This window comes from Columba livia, chromosome 13, assembly GCF_036013475.1.
Source record: "Columba livia isolate bColLiv1 breed racing homer chromosome 13, bColLiv1.pat.W.v2, whole genome shotgun sequence".
Lineage (NCBI taxonomy): Eukaryota > Metazoa > Chordata > Aves > Columbiformes > Columbidae > Columba > Columba livia.
Window position 1 is genome coordinate 6,740,557 of NC_088614.1, and position 20,433 is coordinate 6,760,989.

Here is a 20,433-nt window from a genome sequence, read left to right on the forward strand (position 1 = left end):
TTGCTGAACAGCCAAAACTCTTGGCAAAGTCATCGCGGGTACTCACAACCTCCAAAAATCACTCACCTATCCAAAGGGCCAATTCAGCACACACATGACAAGCATTACAGCACTGGAGGAGATCCACTGAGGTGGCTTGGACTTGGATGCTCTATTTCAAACCAGCCACTTGCAGATAGCCCAGAGAAAAAACATTTCTTCTCCCCAGACTCCCTCCCCACTGAGTCAAACCCATGGGATCCAAAACACACCATGAGCTAAACTGAAACCTCACTCATGAAATTTGTCAAAAAACAGGTCAACCCCCCTGCCTACCTGTCTCAAAGCCAATGATCACAAGGATGATTATTTTAATATTTATAGTACGGTGGTAGCCAGAAGCTCCAGCACAAAGCAGGGCTCCATCCCACCACCCTCTGCACAAACAAAACTCTTTAGAAGCAAAAATTGCCTCTGCTCTGAGATGCTACAGGAGCTGCATCAAAGGTTCCCCAGGTGCTCTGGAAACCCAGAAAAAAAGCTTATAAAAACCATGCTGCAGGGAAAAATGGGAAACAGAGAATGAAATAAAAGGCATTTCTCCATCCATAACCATCACAACTCCATAAGGTTGTTTAAAATAGGGAACAGAGACTGTTTTCCTTGTGGAAATCCTAAGTTTATTATTAGTTATGCCTCTGAGTATAAATAAATATGTAATGGATGGCATACTGGTTAATTCCCTTCATTGTGCACTTAATTGCTTCCTTGTTTGCTTTATACTTTCCACTCTGCTTTATCCTCATATTTCAGCATAAGCTCATCCCTTCCATGTTTGTTTATTGTGTCTACATATTTCCAGAAACTGAAAGGTCAAGAAAAAATATGATTTGTTATGGAACTTCCTAATACTAACAGAGCTTTAACACAGAGCACAGCTCCCGCCCTCCCTGGGCACGCAGATTAGCAGCTGAGCCTGGCTTATTCCCAGCTCAGATACCCACCAGCCTGAATACCAGTCAAACCAGCTCGGTTCCAGCAAGGAGGCAGCTTCCCTGAACCATCTTCCCCTGTTTTCTTTCCCAGACAGGAGGCTGGTGTTCGAGCACTCAACTCACATCCCTGAAGAGGACATTCTCCTAACCCACAGGACAGATGCTCCTTGGGCAGGGATGCTGCCAAAGCAGGCAGATCCCTGCCAGCACCTCCTCACCCTGGGTTTTGTAGGGCCACCCTTGGCTGAGAAATGAGTTGGCAGCCCTTTTGGCATCATCTGATGAGGTTCCCAGCAGGACCAGCGGTTTTTGCTACGTGGATGCCCCCATGTGTGAGTTGGAGCTGAAACTGCTGCGTGCTCCAGGGCACAGTGAGCACCCCAGGGAGACCCCAGGGCACTTCGGGACCTGGAGCAGTGATGCGGTTTTAAAAGGTGACGGTGTCACCCAGCCCTGACATCCTCTATATCCGCTCCCTAACTCCCAGTGAGGCACAACCCACATCCCAGCTGTGACCATGGCATCACAGGGACCTCTGCAACTCTCCTTTGAATACATCACGACCACAGAATCACAGGATTGTTTGGGTTGAAGGGACCTTCCCAGCCCCCCCAGTGCCACCCCTGCCATGAGCAGGGACATCTTCACCAGCTCAGGTTGCTCAGAGCCCCGTCCAGCCTGGCCTGGGGTGTCTCCAGGGATGGGGCATCCAACACCTCTCTGGGAACCTGGGCCATGCTCTCACCACCCTCATGATCTTCACTTCAAAAAGGAGAGGGAGTAGGCTGCAATCCTCACCACAAGAACACATGCCTTAACAGTGGAGTCTTCACAAGGAGCTCCAGACACCTGGGAAGCGGTTTCCATGTGCGTTTGTTTGACGGAGAAAGCATCACATTTGCTCACAGCAGAGACACGAGCAGGAAGTGTGTGCTCAAGATGAGAGCATATTTTGAAGGTGAATGCATGAGGGAAGTCGCTCTGAGTTCATTATTGGAAGTACAGAGAAACAAGGCTTCTTCCAAACAATTATTAGATCAAGATGACATTTGTGCACAGCGTACAGACGCACCAGCTGTGGGTACAAAGAAATGTGTCCTGTAGGATACAACTGTACAAGTAGGTGTGTTGTGGAGAGTTGTTCCCCGTTTCCCCAAAGCAGGGCAGGACAAAGGGTAATGGTTTTAAACTAAAGGAGGGAGATTCAGACTAGATGTGAAGAAGGAATTGTTGCCCCTGAGGATGGTGAGAGCCTGTCCCAGGTTGGCCAGAGAGGTGGTGGATGAACCATCCCTGGAGACATCCCAGGCCAGGCTGGACGGGGCTCTGAGCAACCTGAGCTAGTGAAGATGTCCCTGCTCATGGCAGGGGGGCAGTGGGGGAGCTGGGAAGGTCCCTCCAACTCAAACCATCTGTGATTCTATGGTCCAGGAGCAGGCAGACCCGGAGGCGCCCGTGGAACCTCCTAGAATCTCATGGGGGCAATTACATCCTCTACCAACGAGATGCCAGGAGTTGTAGACAGCAGATTGAATATGAACTTAACATGGTGGAAAGCAGAAACAGGAGCTTTGTCTGAATAGCCTGCAATCTCCCTTTGTACCATGCTCCCAGTGAGCAAACTTCATCCTTGCCACGGGGCCGTCATCCTTCTCCCAGCAAAAAGACATCCTGTAGATGCTTCCTTGGGCAAAAGGAAGGTATTATTGCTCTCAGGACCAGCAGCTGGTCCTGTTGCAGAGGTAATTCGAGCCACGTGCAATGTTTCCCCACCCTGTCACCACCACCAGCCCCCAACTAAAACCAGTTTTAAATTTTTATTTCTTTTTTTTCAAAACTGCCCTCAGACTATAAAGCTGCCCGGAGTTTCCAACAGGCAACCGCCTGTTAGGACTCCCGCCCTCAGTCTGGTTAGTCCTTGTGCTTCTCAAAGAAAGGGCTGATTTTTGGTAAGCAACCAGAGGCTTAAAATTCTTAAACTCAACCTTATTAGAGGTAAGGAGAAAAATATGCAGGGATGTGAAGCAAATTCCTGTCTAATTCCTCAGGAGATCAAATCAATGGAAGACTTCTCCTCTCTGTTTATTTTCTTCTCAGCAGAAGCCCCAGTCTGTCCTCTTCCTCTTCCAAAAAAACCGACCGTGCTCCACACCCAGGAGCTGTGACATCAGAGGATATTTTAAGAAAGCAAATTTGTCCCCAACCCAGGTTTGGTCTCGTTCTCTTTCCCTCGCGCAACCCCAGCCCAACCCCAGGCTTGCTGCAGAGGAAAGTCAAAGCTGGCTACTGGATGCCAAACCTGGAGGTAAAGTGGGAATTTAAAAAAGAAGGAATTGTCTTTTCCAGTAATTTCCCTCAGAAGAAATAATATGCTTGGCTTGTCTCTCTGTTGATACAAGGGTGACTCATTAATCCAACAATGTGAGACTGTTTTAAGGTTAATGGCAGGCATCTAGAACTGGCATCGTGTCAGCTGGCAGCTTCCGAGCTCAGCTAAAAAATGCACTTTTATCGCTGTAATATATCCGGAATGCGGCCATACCTAAAGATTTAATTCTCAGACTAATTTTTTAAGGCTATTCTCAGAGTCTATTTGCTCCTGGCACTGAGTTTTGCTTAAAAATTACCCTTGCAAACCACACTTGAGCCCACTCTTCGTGTCTTTGCGGTACATTAGAGCGCAGCCGCACCTCTGCGTATTCTCATTTTACCCAGGTTTGGTCTAACCCAAAACTCTGCAGATGACTATGGACTCGGTCAGCGCAGACAGGAGTTTTATAACTCTCTCAACACCCATTCGGCACCGACCCTTAGAACATATCTGGGAGTTCGCTCCAAAATGTCTACTGACCTCCACCTGAGAGCTGAAAAAGCCTGCTCTCCCTCCCTCAAGTTTACTAGTTTTTCAAGGAGATCTCCAAGAAAAACACCAAGCAATAGTGGTATTTCTGCTATGAGGGGAGGAAAAAAAGAAAGAAAAAAAAAAAAGAGTTAAAATAACTACTTCCACCCTTCCTACATCATAAAACGAAGAGGAGGCAAAAACGGCAAGAATATTCTCTCCTTGCACGTCACCTCTGAATTTTCCTTTAACTTTTAAAAGATGTTTGCTTGGTTGGTTACAGCCATCCTGTGGACAAATGCCTACATCCTTACTCACAAACAGCCCAGGCGGAATTCCCAGGGAAAACAGTGGGCCAAGTCTTAAAACCGCTTCATCCAGTCCTACCAAAGCAGGGCTCTGCTGGCCAGAGCCATGCAGGGAGCTGGAAACTCTGTCCCCTTAAAGATGGCCAGGCTGCCTTAAACAAGAGAGAATGGGAAAAAAAAATAGCTATTTTTCACCAACAGAAGCTTCTCGTCCTTTCTATGAGGAACGCTGGGACTCTGAAATGCTCTCCCATGATGCTGCGGACAAGCAGAAGGGCAATGCCAGCTCTGTGGACTGAGCGGCCATCCCAAGACCCATTCAACGCAAGATTCGTTTCCAACGGTGGCTAAAAGCCATGGGAAGAGTATAAAAAACCAGAAGCAAAAAGCGATACTCCCCCATTATAGTCTCTCAGCCTCCAGCTTTTTGGCGTCACCGAGATGCACCACGCCAGGTGCTCCATCTTTGCAGTTATTAGCCCTTGGCTCATGCTCCTGCCAAGGTCCACATGGGGCAAGTTCTCTGCTGGGCTTCCAAACCCCACAAGCACACGTAGCTTCGAGGCACAGCGTATCCACGCTTGCGAAAGCGGCCCGATGAGTTTAGTATTAGTCAGGTTAGGCCTCATTAAACATCTGCTTAGTGTTTGTAAGACCATGCCTCAATGCTCAGGGTTGGTTTTTTTTCAAAGATAATGATCCTTTTGCTGTCATATTCCTAGTGACAGCACAATACATCATTCTAAACGTGGGCAAAGCTCTCGAAATGCAAACCTGCTGCTGCAGCTCTTTCAGAAATGTGCATAATATTTTAATCAGCCCTAAAATACCGAACTTACACACCTATAAGCAGAACAGACAAATGACAAATCCCAGAGATTCAGGATTAAAACACACATCTGCTGCTAGATTTTTTGACAAACTGGCCTCCATTTATTAGATACATGGAAATCACAAAATGCAAATAAGCCCAATAAGTTATCTCTGCTTTCCATCTTAAGAAATCTTCCAGCTTTGTCTTGAGGAACAGACCACATCACAGTCCCAAACTTGTCACACATGTGCCATAAGCCTTTATTTTCTTTTCCTGTACCTGCACCTATTTTACTGAACTCCCATAAAAAAAGGTCCCTCATTAACAGCCCACCTCCTGCTCTCCATCCACCCACAGCAGCCTGAGGACCCTGCCGCAAACTCCCACCCTCATTCAGCTCACCTTCTAAAGTAAAGTCATTACGACAGAGAAAACTCAGCTATTGGGAAGAGCCTAGAATCGCTGCCTCTCCAAGGGGTCACAGTCTGAGAAGGGACATTGTTACACATTGCTTTGTGTTCTCCCTTGCAGGGAGCTCGTTTCTCTCTCCACACCAAAGAGCAGAAACAGAAGCCCTCATCTCCTTTGCAATTGCTCTTAATAAATCTTAATTAGCATAAGAGATCCAGAAGCTCCAAAGACACCCATGCACCTTTCATCCAGGAGGAGGGAATCCAGGCAAAAAGCCTCATCTGCAATCAAACGGTCTGCTCCTCCTAAACCACACTGATGGTTCCCCTCAGCCATCCTCCTCCTCCTGCACATCCAAGGCTGTGATTATACACCCATTTCCCTCTCATTTTATGAGTGGCTTTTATTTTTTTAATGCAATTTGTCTCCAGGCCAGAGAGCCCTAAGAGGAACAGATGTAGGAAAAGGGACAACTAAAGGCTTTTTAAAAGCTCTAGAAAGCCATGCCGCAGACTTCGCTAATCGCTCACAGCTTTCATTACTGTTCCTCTTTCATTTTGCTGCACGTAGAAGTTGGTGTAGTCAAAGCAAAGGGCTGATGGTGCGAGGGAGAGGCAGCTGAGGAGGACCAGCTGCTCTACTGGGTGTCCCACACTGCCCTGCCAACACAACGTCCTCCAGATCCGTCATCATCCTCGTGCTTCTCCAGCCTGGAGGGTCCCGGCCACGCTGCCCGATTCTCAGCAAAGCCCAGACCTCCCACGTCCAGCCACGTGTGGTTTCCTCCAGCTTCATCCACCACGTGTCCTCCTCCTTCTCGTTTCTCCATCCACCCAAGTCCAGCCCCAGCTGTCCTCCAGCTCCTCTCCGTGTCACCCTGACATTTCAATTTTCGGCTCCTAAGCAAGACACATCTCAGCCTTGGCCTGTGGCACCCAGCGGACAAAGAACAGCTGGGAAACACTTCAGCCCAGACAACAAACCGCTTTCTAGAATTTCAAAGGTCAGGAACTAAATCCATCTTATTGCACGGCGGACATCGTTTTGCCGTGATGCACAGCCAGACCCTGCCACCGCTGGTGTTTCCACGGTGTTACGGGAACGCTTCTGAGCGGGACGCTGCTCTTGCGGGATGCTCGAGACCTTTTGGAGGACATTAACCCAAGTACCACACATCCTGCATTCTCAGAGTTCATTTCAGCGTGCGCAAAGGCTTTTCCCTTTCACTATTTGGCCCCTTTCCCTGCTGGCTGGGTGCCTGTAGCTGGCAGTTCAAGCATCCCAGCAGATCCATAAATAATTCAACAGCTTGCTAAAAAAAAAAGCTATCAATCATGTTTATGTTTCTGAAACATGCAGAAAACATAGGCAGAGTCAGAGACCTGGAGTACCAGGAATAAGTCGGGAGAAGCGAGGGGGATATCGTAAGGCAAAGCATCAGAGAAACCAGCTGCAATAGGACCAAACTGTTCAAGGAGAGGGGAAAAAACCCTTTGACTTTCAATTAAATCTTCAACAAAATCAAAAACCCCACAACTTTTCCATTTCCAGAAGAGCTTTTAGGGCCCTAAATAGCCACGTGAGAAGTTCCAGCCAGAGTAAAGCCTTTTTACACATCTTCTGGTAGCATATGCTTTACAAATCACACGAGAGAAAAGCACGCAGTACTTTGGCTATCTGTGCCTATTTATTTCTCGGCTCTAGGAGCAAAGTATGCCACAGAGACAAATTTCATCCATCCTTACGGCTACTGCTCCTCTGCTGATATGCAAATACCAGCATTCATTCACGCTGTCTTTGAAGTTTATTAGTCCACTTTCCACACTGCTGTTATTTTAGCAACACCATCCCAACCAGAAATCGTAATTCCATATCCTGTACTCTGCAGATATTGATGTAAAAATTAAAAGACTCTTTTCTTGTACAGAGATCTCCAAATCTTTCTGGCAGGGAGAACGTCTGACAACTGACTGGGCTCCAGCCCATGCTGCTAAGTGCTGTTTTCTTTTCAGTTTTCCTTTCTTTGGCTGTTGTGCTAGATGTAGTGAAAAGAGACAGGCTCGTTTTTTATTTACGTATCTCATATATATGTAAAACCGGGGTTTTATGTTAGGATGGGAACGTGCCAGCATTCCAGACCCCACTGGTCATGCACACCGAGCACTGACAGCAGAATGACACGCTGCCTCTGTTTTCTGCAGCGTTTTCACTCTAGAAAGACGACCACACCAAAATCCTGGGGAAGACTCAAATGCTCATTTTCCTCCTTATTCAGAAAGAAACATGGGAGTGGGGATGAACTTAGAGCTGAAATAGGCTGTTGCTTTTAGCTGCAACATCTGAGCAACAGGGTTTGGAGTGGGACCCTCAGGTCGGGCTTAGATGCCATACACACCTCCTTCCAACTCTCTGCAGTCTCCCATTACCGAATTAAATGACATTAAAGAGGAGGATAAAGACAATGAAAGACTTTAAGACAGAAAATATTACCTTATTGTTAATTGTTGCAAGTGCAGGTGTGTTCACAGTGAAGTATCAAATAGAGTTTTCAATGGCTGAAGCAGGAGAATACCTGCTGCTGGCGGGGGGGCTGTGTTAGACTGTAAGAAAAGTCCCTCACGGTATCATACCTCCTGCTGAAGTATCTAACACAACCCCACCGCTCACCTACATGGTGATCAGACACGATCCTCGCTCCTTTTCTCATGGTGCTGTTCTCCTCGTGGCTGTGGAGTAACAGAAAAGCCCCAAAGCAAGAAGACAACTGGGAACATCCCAAGTTCCTTTTGCAAGACCTCTTGCCTCTGAAGCAAACAATTCTAATCCAAAGTAAAAATAGCAAGGAAGAGTGCAGCTGCTTGCAAATGCCAGGACTTATTTATTTTCCTGGAAGCAGGCACACAGCCGAAAGGAGCAGGACATTTTAGATTACTGGCCCAAGGAAAGAGAAATCCTGATAGATTTCCTTAAACATTGCAAAACTCTGAATTACCCTATTGACACTCCGCGTCCCTCATAATTTATCTTTCAGTCATACACTCAAATCCAGCTTTTTACAAAGCCAATGGCGCATGCATGTTTTCAAAAGCTTTGTAAGCACAGTGACACATGCAGAAGACCATCTGGAGGGGACACCTCCCTTCCCAGCCCCCCGGCCTAGTGTGTTCCCCACGGAGCGGGATGCTGCCCTTGCACCCCCTGCACTGCCCATGGGACCCCAGCTCTCCTGCCGCTGCTTCCAACCATCCTCCTTGCAAACAGCTTCACTCCATTCCTCCGCAGACATACAGGTCTTCAGCGGAGTCTTGAAAAGCAAAAATTCTTTCAGCCTGGATGAGAACAGGTAGAAGCTGTTTCTGTCTAGAGCATCTCCTCTTTTTTTCCCACTCCTTGTTTCACCTTCCTCACTTGATGTCCATGACAAACCCTTCTTATTCAACTCCATTGCACCACACTGAAGCTTGCAGAAGCGTGGCCTGCAGCCACGACAAAAACAGAGACGTTTCGTGGTTTAATCGCAGGTTCGATGAACAGCACAGCACAGCCACCGACTGCCCAAGACGTGCAGCTGTACAAGGGTGCATTGAAATAAAAGATTTACATAGAGACGCAACCGCCTTTTACTGCACCAGTTTGCCACGGCCTCAAATGTCACCCTGTAGCAGGGAACTGCTGGATTTGCCTCCAACCGGGAACAGATTGATGCTCCACAATGATATTTCATGGGACGCTGGGTCAGCTGAGATACCAGAGTCAGCTCACAGCAAAAAATCCAAACCAAATCAAAAGAACCCCAAACCAACCAAGAAATATAATATGTGCAAACAGAAAACCTCACCCTTTGTCACCAGAAACCTCACTTTTCATTACTAGAAAGATTAATCCGAAGGCAAGATGAGGAAGGGGAAATCAGGTGTCCCTTGTGCGACTCTCTGCAGACTTTATGCACCTTCTTCCTCGGGCTCCTCAGACTGAAGGTTTTTGGGAAACTGCTTTACTAGTTACAGAGGATTTTCACATGGCCAGAAACAGATGTACAGGAGCAGAGGAACACAGCTCCTCTAGTGCCCAGTCCAGCCATGGAAGAAGAGCAACAGAAACACACTGACATCTCAAGGCAAGGACCATCACGGTGTCGCTGTGGTGCAACCTGAAACATCAACATGCTCTTAACCCCACCAAGGAACAGAACTGCCTTATAGGTCTGGCAAAAACAAATGAAAAGAAGAAAAGAAGGAAGGAGGGAAGAGAAACAGCTGTGGGCTGTGGTGGTGGGGACGTGGTGGCTGCACCCAGCGCCTTGTGCCTGGGAGGTGTGTGGTGGATGAAGCAACACCAGCCCGTGGCAGGAGAGGTGTCAGACCCATCTGCAATGTGTCTGCATGGCCAGGAGGAGGGTGCCGGCTGCAAGTCTCTGAGTGAAAAGCTGTTTCCAAGATGTAATTGCCTCTGGCACCTTCTGTGGGACGGATGGGTGTTTAGAGGGTGCTTGTAATTCAATTGCTTCTGAAGGATGAAAGAGGCTTTTTTCCTCTTTCCAGAGAAAAGAGAAGGGAAAAAAAAAAAAAAAAAAAGAAAGAAAAGCAGAAAAGCATCCAGGTAACAGTTTCCTTTGGGAACAGAGTCCTCCAAAATGTAGGTGGCAGGACAAATACATTTCTGGAGAAGCTATATTGAGAACTTGGCCATGGTGAGCTTCCATCCAAAACATGCCTTATTGCTGTTGGGCTAGGAGGCTAATTGCAAGTCCAAAGAAAAGAGAGAGAAAAAAAAAAACCTCAATGGAACTGAGCTTTAAAGACAGTAAGTTCCAAACGCTATTTGGACGCTGGCAAACACATGCTCCATTTCAAACTCGAGGAGAAGAGAAAACAAACATGCCACTACTGGGAACACCCTGGAGGTCTGTAGCTGGGGATGGAGAGGAAGCTCCCTCGCCGGCCCACACAAACACACACACAAGCTCAGGCAGTTGGATCAGTCGCTCAGAACAGAAAAGGAGGAAATATTAAGCACTTTTGGAGGCGGACACTGGCCCCATGTCTCCGGTGACCTGCCCTGCCACATCGCCCGCAGCTATTTCAGGGCCATCCAGGAGAACCCGCAAGCAGGTCCCCTGCCAGCTAGACACTGTCATCCCAGGGGGTTTGAATCACACTTTGGGCATCTGCTCCTGGATGGTGCCAAGCAGCCAAGAAACACCACCCGGTACTGCTAAGGAAGCTCCACTTCACCTACCCGCGGTATAAAGGAGAGATTAGCGACTTTTAATATGTTTTACAAAACCAAGAAGTGCTCAAAATACCCCACCACACCCTGAGGGGAGCAGAGTGAAGGAGGAGACTAGTGAATCAGACCTGCCTACTTTTAGTTGGTTTAAGAAAACCATAAGGTAATAGAACTCACAGCAAGCCTGGATTTCTGCAATGGACCAGCATTGCCACCCATTCTCCCTTGAGCAACATCCAATATGTTCCCTGCCCTGTACAAACCATCAGCCAGAGGCTGAGCTTTGCAGAAAACCTCTTCCATCCTTCCCCACCCCGCCAGCTCCCACTGCTGCCTCTTTCTCTGCAAAAGGCACAACTGGACCTGACAGCAGCACTCAGCAGCCTTTGGTTTCTACTGAGGGTGGGGTTTGGGTGAAGAATGGTGGTATATGGGGCAACAGCTCCCCCAAAGGGCTTACACATCCTTAAGGCATCAGCAGGATTTGGTGGGAGGCTCATCACCTCTGCTGACCGCCTGCATGTAATTAGACCTGGGAGTGCACCTCTGGCAGGTCATTTTATTTCCCTCCTCCTCACATATTCTTTATGGGCCCCCTGGCAAGACGTCTGACAGCTTCACAACCGTAAATGTGTTCAGCTGTGGGAGGGAGGGCAGAGCTGGCGGCTCCACTTCACAGCAGAAGGAAAAGGAGGAAAGTCACTGGGGAAACATGGGCCAAAAGAGAAAATGGACTTGGATCCCACTAAATCTAGAAAGCCACTCTGCTCAAACAAGGGATAATCTCCCTTGCGAAGGCCAACTACCATTACCAGCAATTAAACATCTCGAGTTTGTTGTTTGCAAGGCTCTGGCACAGAGGACACCATGGGAGATGCTGCGCAGCAGTGGGATCTCTGCAGCTCACGGCATGCAGTTGGGGTACGGCTCTCCAAACACACCAGTGGTCACCAGCACCCTGAGCCTGCCAACAGTCATTCCTCCCAAGCCAAATCAATCCCATCTTCGGCTGTTCTCAGCGTTTTGGGGTTTATTTTCCACAAATGTTGTGACGCAAGCGATACCATCGCTGCTGCTCTGCAGGGCACCCAGCACAGAACCTTTGCAAAGACTCCTCCAGCAAATTTGCATCTGTGAACACACAGGTATACTGCACAGTGTGAACAGAGAATGAAAAGGCAAAGGTAAAATTTATAGATGCTTTACTCCTATAGATGGCCTGTTCCCAGGACATTCTTAAAGGAAAAAACTTTCTTTACTTCTTCTTGACAGTAACAGATGTGAAAATCCAGGGCCTGCCTCTGATGAGCAGACAGACGACTCATCTGCTGCAAAGGGGATGGCAAGCAAGGTAAAAGAAAGGAGAAGAAGACCCTTCAAAGTAAACAGCATCAGTGACTTAATTGACATCTCTTATGCAGAGATTGACAAGGGAGGGTTTACAGGTGGGGAAGGTAGAACAAATTAAGAAACGGTAATTAAGTGTTGCCATGCATAGCACGCACGCTGAGACGTGATGGAGAGCAGCAATTTTCTCCTTGCCCATCACCTCTCTGGGTCCAGCTCCCACGTACAGGACACATCCCACTCGCCTCCTCAAGGGGAATGCAGATCTGAGGCTGCTGGACTAAAATTAATTAAAATAGTAGATGACTGACCAATCCTGCCTATAATACAAATGACTTGCTAGAGACCAGCGCAAGATTTTATTTCCTAAAAACATTCACCGCCATCCCAGGAAGGGTAATTCCCATTTGTCAACTTGAGTTTTTCCTGGCAGTACCTTCTAATCTCTTGGCACCAACGTGCGAGTTAAAGCAAACAGATGTGTACATTTGCAAATCTAACTCCTGCATGCAAGTCAGGTGTGAGGGCCGATCTAAAGCCCTGTAACAAATGTCAGGACTGCATTTTGATGACAAATTAAGTTTTGATTAATTCCCTTAAGTGATCCATTTCCCCAGAAGATATCAACCATCCATCAGGAATTTGGGAACAAATTTGTCTAGGTTTTGCTCCGTCGCATTTTGTTCTCTCTAGAAGAAAAATCCAAGTTTTCCCTAGGGCAAAACTCTTTTTCTTTTAGCTCCAGCACGATGTCATCTGTATACGTCATCACTAAACTGTGCTCTCTGAACTTGGAGGGATCATAACAAATCTAGCAAAACCAGCTGCATAAAGCTCAATAGTTTTTTGTAAAATCACCTTGTTTCCTTGAGCACGCCCAAAAACATTTTCTATTATCCTCGTGACAATACATCCACCTTAAGAGCAAAGCTTCTGTGCAATATAACATGTTGTTTCAGCCACTGTCAGGCATCCGGTGAGAAGTTTCCACGGAGCGCTGGCCCCATGGCAGTGATGCTGCTGCGCTTGGGGTCAGCCTGATGGATGGGGCAAGGAGAACGGGTTCAGAGCAGCTGCCCAGATGTGCGTCCCCACCGCTGGTCATGGCAGCAGAGCCCAGCATGGGCTGATTTACAACATCAGCTGCCTGGAGCTCCCCGTGTTGCTCCACCGTCTTGGCACAGGACAGCATCGCTCTGCCCTATCCTGCTCTTGCACCAATGAGGATATTGGACTGCGAGTTTCCCCCCTAGCAGCACCTCTGGTACAAGCTACGGCATCAAAAATACATCAGCTGTGGGTGTGTAGAGGTGCCATGTGGCACAGCGTCATCTGTCTACATCATCCACGTCCGCCAGGCACACCCAGGATCAGGGACATGCCGCAGCACGTGCACAAACCCTTCTCCCCACTGACTTTCGTATTTTCTCCTCCTCACAACCCAGCCAAGCGCACTTCTCTGTGGTGGGGGAGGAGGGCGTTGTGTAAAACCCCGGAGGAGCCTTTGAATTCCCCATCAGCAGCCAAGTCCTTCGGACATGAGCTACTCCGCACGCAAAGCCGCCGGGACAACCGAGGGCGTTTGTCAGCAGGATTTCCCTCCCCGTAATTTAAGGCAGGCGGGTGTTCCGAGAGGCTGCAGCCCGCCTTCCTACAGCAAAAAGCCCAACAGAACTTGCTAAATCAGCCAATTTGTTAACACCCAGGTACACAGGGGCGGTGTGTGCAGTCACATATGCAGGCAACTACAAAATAGTTGCTAAAACACAGACAAAAATAACCCAGAAGAGAAAAACAGTTTGGGAGAGCAGGGGGTTGAGCTGCTGCCCATCCTGTGGTTTCCCATCTCCTGGGTTCCTTCTCCTGAGGCCATTGGCAGCATAAGGTTTGGAACCAGATAATCTTTAAGGTCCCTTCCAACCCAAACCATTCTATGATTCTGTGAAACGGGAGCCAGATCCCGTGCCTGGAAGGAGGATCCTCTCCTCCTCCTGCTCGGAGAAGTGATGCTTTAAACTAAGGGCCAAGTCAGCTGCAAACCTGTCCGGGCAGCTGAGGAGCCCTCGGGCTGAGCTCCTCGTTTTTACCTCTCACCATCAGCTACAGCTCAAGCTGGTGCAGTCCCAGAGGTTCACTGGCAGTTCTGGCAGGAGATGCCTTCATTTGTCCACAGGTTTCTTCATGACATAGAGAGGACCGTGTTTGGATCTGTGCCATGCAAATCATGGAATCATTTTGGTTGGAAAAATAATTTTGGTTCTTCACTTAAAGAAGACACTAAAATAACAATGAGAAAATCTGTTAAATCAGTGATTTTGCATAGTCTCATCTGTCAAGCAGCAAGGTTCCCAACACTTTAGACCTTGATTTATCTTTTTACTTTATTTGGAGCCATCAAGGGGAAACTGGATGATACAGAACTGGAATCTAAAAAGCAATGGAACCACTTCAGAAACACCAACAAATGGTAATTTCTCTTCTCCCCAGGGTTCGCATCCTCTACAGATCCATCTTGTAGAGGCTTCGGAGCCAGAGGGGCAGAAGTGAAAAAATGGAAGATCAAGACAGGTCTATATTTCAAACATACATATCCACCACCAAACAAATCTGGATGCCTGTGAGAAGATACAAGTTTTTGACTGAACAGGGACTTCAGGATTTGGCCAAAGTTTCTTTTTTTTGAGAATACCAGAGGAACTGAGTGTTTAGGAAAGCTGGGCAGTTCCCCCCTTAAATCAGTTATCACTGCAGTCCAGAAACAGCTGAGACATGCAAGTCTGGTCACAACTGACATCCTGATGACTCAACGCTCTATAAAAAAAAAAAAAAGTTGGCTAAGTTTTACCAGGCCAGGTGATGGAAATAGTTTAGTCAACTCAAAACACAGACAAAAAATCATCTCATCAGCCACAAGCCTGTGTATGCAGCATCATACATCCTAACACCAGAATGGAAGGTAAGGTTGGAGAAATGAATCTAGAAGGCCCAGAGACCAAATGTATTTATGGGATAAACCTACACCTTGCTGACAGGGAAGGAATACACTCAGAGTCACCATATTTTTATAGGCATGGACTCATCTAAAGCAGAATCAAGGGAACCTGCAAAGAGATCGTTTTCCTTTCCTTTGCTATTATTCAGAATACTGGAAAACAGATAATATTTAACTGCTGACATATAGAAGAACAACTGTGGTTTTAGACCATTTTTGCCAGTGCTGTTACAGCCTAGAAACATTTTCCTACACCAGGACTTGCATTTCCCAACCTGCGCCAGATCCATCCCCTGAGGATTCAGTCAGAGTTTGGCGTCAGCAACCTAAGATGTTGCAAGAAGCTATGGAAGAGGAGAATGAATACATCCTGGTGGCTATGGCTGTCTAGCCAGCATCTCCCTTACTGCCTCATCCCACGTATTTCAAATTCCTTTAAAGGTCCTGACTATTGAGCCAGTTTTCTGCAATGCTGGGAATCTCCATCACCACCAAGTCAGGAAGAACCACAAATGGGTCATACCTTAAAAACCCAAACCAGACTAGCTCCAAAAGCATTCCTCCAGTGTGAATTATCCTCAGACAGGATCAGGAGGACAGACGTGTGTTGAGAAAAACAGGGCACAGACAAAAAAGAAACATGACTTGCAGTGAACAGGGTCACACCGTGGAGTCACCAGCAGACTCGGGAACTACCCTCCCACATCCCTTTGCTGGATGACTCCTCACCAGCGAACAACAAAGCGTGCGAAGGAAGCAGATCTGAAGGACACGGCGACGGTTTGTTTGTGTTCCTGCTCAATCGCAGCTGGATGTTGCTCAGAGGCAAAACTGATGGGGACTTGATTTATTTATTGGATGATGTACGCAACTAAAAAATATGGCACCGAACACAGAGCTCTGCAGAGTCTGTTTAAAGGCAAACATAAATCAAAAAGCACAGTGGAAAACACAAGCTCTGTGTGAGCTCTTACTGCACCCCACCTCCACCTGTTCCCTTTTCATTTGCCCCAAGCTCGTCAAGAGTTTCACAAAGTGCTGCTGGGGCTCAGCCCCACACGTCCGTCCCCATGCGCTGGTGGACGCCAACTCCTGCAGCACTTGCACAACCCCATGTATAAAAACTCAGCCTGACCTATCCCCAACAGCAATTGCAAACATCCAGGAAAACAGTAACCAATACGCTCGGTCATTTATTTTTCTCTTAAGGATAATTTCCCACATTGGTTTTTGGCTTCTGCGCACGGTGCAGGACGGGTGACTTCTGCTCAGGCTCAACCGCATCAGGTGCATTAGACCAGGGGAAGAAAAAGTCACTTTAGAGGCTTTACTGCTGATGTCTGTTTATACTTTACATCAACAAATCTCTTCATTTTTAATAACATTGTCATCTCACCTACGTAAAATATGTATTAAAATTATAGTACAATTCACACCCAGAATACATGACCAGGACATGAGTTTTCCTCACTCACAAGAGACAATCCAGAATTATAAGCAACTTGAACACACCATCTAAGCTGCTGCAGGGGGTCTTTCACCTGGAGATGGGTGGCTTGCTTCTTTTTGCCAAGAAATATAAGCAACCCAGAGCCCACAGAGCCCAAAGTTAAGTTTGTCCTAGCTGGTCCGAAGATACAACCCTACAAAACAATCATACGACTGCATCAGGTGAAGTGATCACGTCCTGATGGTTTTTTTGGCTGCATGAGGTGATGAAGAAGAGCAGGCACGTGACAGCAGCTTGTCACACTGCCACACGCACTCACATGTATAATTTAGACTATTCTGAAACAACCATCTCATTAGTGATGATGATCCAGGGACAGGATTATGGCAGCGTTATGTGGAAAGAGCATTAGGAAGTTTATAAGATTAAACACCTTTTAAGTGCAATATGTACATACAATCAGGAACCTCTCCAAGGGAAAACATTACTTCCAGCTTCTTACCTATGACGGAGAGTCCCTCTCCTCCTGCCAAGGGTGAAATTTAAGACTAATCACAGATTAAGCTACAGAAGAAAATCCTTTGTCCCTGCAAGTTTTAAATCTCTGTGAACCTACAGCAGTTCCACGAGAGCATAAAAGCAAACCCCGTCCATCATTTCCTTCCCGAGAAAGCCCAAAGCAGCAAGTCAAGTCTTGCTTCCTACAAATGTGCTGGAAACATAATAAATATTATTAAATTCTATTAGAGACTACAAACTTGAAAGCCTTGTCTGGGGAAAGGGGTAACTTCTGACATAGGGATGATTGATTTCCAGCAGAGTTAGGAATGTGATGCTTACTTAATAGAAGTAAAATACATATATTTAGGTTTTCCTCCTCACCAGGAAACTACAAAACCTACAGCTGTGTCTCGGTGTGATGACTGCAGTAATAATGAGCTACTGAACAAGGGCTCCTCAGTGGTAAGGCAATAAGTAGGTCCCAACCCGTACCATTCGCAGCTAAGTACACATCACTGCAACATGACAGATGAGCCCTGGCAATTGTATATCTCTGAAAAGCAGAGCAGAAAAAAATGCACAAAAAAAAATACACCACACATAATGATGCTAATGTGCCAAAAGACTTTGCTTTGTGTCACTCCTGTGTTTGACTGTGCTGAAAAACATCTACATGTGTGCGCAGAGAGGCAGATTTTAATACCTGCTTGGTGCTTTAATACCAGCTTTAGTGCTTTCACGTGATTTCCTGGATCCTCAAGTGGAGACTGCTGCAAAAGCTCCATTGACAAAGTAGTCACCATCAAGAGTGGGTGCCTAGTTTTGCCCACGATGGGGGTGTTGGGGGATCACAATCCCCCTGCTCCCAGCACAATGGTACACAGCTCGCTCTGCATCCTCTGCTACATGTGGTTCTTATCTTGCTCCTTCTTGGCTGGTTCTCCCCAACTACTGCACCGAAAGCACAAATCCCTCTCCGAGGACAAAGCTGGTGAAGTTCCATAACTGAATATGACACCAGGACTCCCACGCACTCCCCAATGGCCAGTTGAGCCCAACCCTTCCAGCCCAGTCACTTCCATTGCCGCTTCCACGAGTCTAAGGTTTCTAAGAACTGGCCCCAGGTGCTTGGAAGCTGAGGATGCAGCTAAAACAGCTTGCGGGGCCTTTAGCCTGGACGGGCCACAGAGGACAACACAAACCAAGCTGGGGTCATTTAACATCAAGCCCACAAGCCTCCCACTTCAGCCGAGCTTGGGGAACACAGCTGCGGGGAAGCAACGTGGGAATTAATGTCCTTTCCCATCTCCGCAGTGAAGCTCTGGGAAGGGAGGTACAAACGTGGAAAACCTGGTGGCATGGGCTTGGAAAGCCAACGCCTGTGGCCAGGGGTTAGAGCCAGGGACAGAGTTGCTAACTAAGGTCCTGTTTTCTGCTTGGCCAAGGATATGCTGTGCATCCTTGGCCAACAAAGTGCTCTGTCTGATCTGGGGAACAGAGATAACAGAGATTAAAGATACCATGTGCGTGCAAAGAACTTATTATTAGCGCAGCTTACAAGTTGGCAGGAAGAAGCGCAGGTCCTGCCCTGGGTAGGGCAGAGGGTAGGTGCACACAGCCTGTTCTGTGTATTTTTTTTGGTCTGTAATCGTGCTCTGCTGTCATTAATACCGTACACTCAACGTGAGGCTTTCCTGATGTTTGGAGCCCAGCCACAGCCTCTGAGTTGTGTACACAAGGTTTGTCCCACTGTTCTTGATGGCTCAAACTGCGCTGCCTGTCCCAGGAGCATGTTATTTTGTGGGGGAAGAGATTCATCTGGTATTAAATTACAAACTAAAAACCAAGTGCATTGGCAGGTTTGGTTGTTGGGACACCAACAACTGGAAAGGCTTCTGGAGAGATGTTTGTGAAGAAAAGCAGAAAGGATTAGGTGTTGAGTCAACCAGCACGTTACACTGGAGCCAGGTGGAGATGAGGAGCAAACCAGCTGCTCACGACCGGCGTTTACATTGGTTTTAAGCATCAGGTCTCAAACAGAGAGCACAGCAGGTATTATCTGAACTGCATTAGGAGCTTTCTGCATTCCCTGGACCATGACTGACCAAACATGGACACGTGCTGTAGCTCTTGCCTCTGAGCTGGGTGACACAGTTCATCATCTCAGAGTACAGAGCTCACTTGCAAACAAAGAAAACACCCACATTCATCAACTGGGTCTTTGACAACATGAATGAATCCATTCCCATTCAAACACCTGAGGAGAAAAGGGGAAAATACTGTTGGAACTAAAGCAGGTCTTAAAAACACACATGGACCTTTTGAGTCGTTCTTCCCTTGGTCCAGCAGGATAAGCCCCTCCAACAGCCGCAGTTAGTTGGTAGTTAGCAACAAAACTTCCCCAAACACAAGTCAGCCTTGCTACTGTTATTCTTTTAACAGGCATGAGAAGATGGATTGGGTGAAGAGATTTGAAAGACAAACGCCTCTCAGGTATCCTACGCTGTGGCACGTTTGTCATCATAGACAAACACACCAAGGCTAAAGGTACCATGAGAGCCACAATGAGCTTTGTGGAATATCTGAACATCTCCAATGCGGGAGGAGCATGAATGAACAGAAAAGTAGAGATGGAGAAATGAAATGACCCAGGAACAGGTTTTTCTGGGTTCTCTTCCAGGAACAAGACTAGAGACACATATATATGTTTTGTCCAAAATTAATATATCTACACTTTGATTAAACTAATCCCAGCTAATCGCAGCATTTCAGCTACCATCTCTCTCGGGAAACACAGCGATCTTTCTTTCTACATTTCCTCCACTGGCCCAGCAGCAGGTTGCTGTTAGCTTGTCCTGGGCTACGTCAGCGGCGGCTAAAAATAATTATCCTTAAAGGAAATCCAAACACTGCAATCTCCTCTTTCACTCACTACCTAATTAATAGTTTCCAGGTCACCCTGGCTTTCTCAGAACATCTGTTTGTTTTCACTATATTCAAGGAAAGTCAAAGCTGGCCTGAAAGGGGAATATGAAAGCGCGTTTCATGTTTGCATAGTCTCCTTTCCACAAATGTGTCCGGATGTTGAGGCCTTTGAGTAAAAAAAAGCGCATTCATGACTACATATCTACAATGCACGCGGTCGTAGTTCAGAGGCTGTTATCAATCTCTGCACACACTAGGAACGGAGGGATTTTCTGCAGGTGCTTTTAGGAGAATTTGTGCAAAAATACAGAAATAAATGTGATTATGTAAAAAGACACCAATGAGTTAAAGTCTTTGGTGGCATCATATGGGGAAGTCACAATCAGGCACATTTTTGGCGTTTGGTTTCTACACTTGGGTGAGACTTGAGTCAGCATGTGCAGACGTAGAAAAGGTCCTTTATTTTTGTTTGAATGAGGTTTGCATGTATCCAGTCTTCACATTTATGGCAGGGTACATTTGCTTTGCTTCGCACAGACTTGGCAAGAGGCAAAACACCAGGTGGCCGCAAGTTTGTCACGCAGGCTGGTGATGTTGCTCTGCTGCAGAAACATCGAGGTGATGCAGCAGCCCAGCTTCC

General features: G+C 47.0%; 1 protein-coding gene across 8 annotated transcripts in view; it reads right to left on the minus strand.

Annotated features, from left to right (window-relative positions):
* Nucleotides 1-20,433, minus strand: part of ZNF469 (zinc finger protein 469) — a 240,008-nt gene that overhangs the window by 117,468 nt on the left and 102,107 nt on the right. The gene's annotated exons all lie outside the window — the stretch shown is intronic.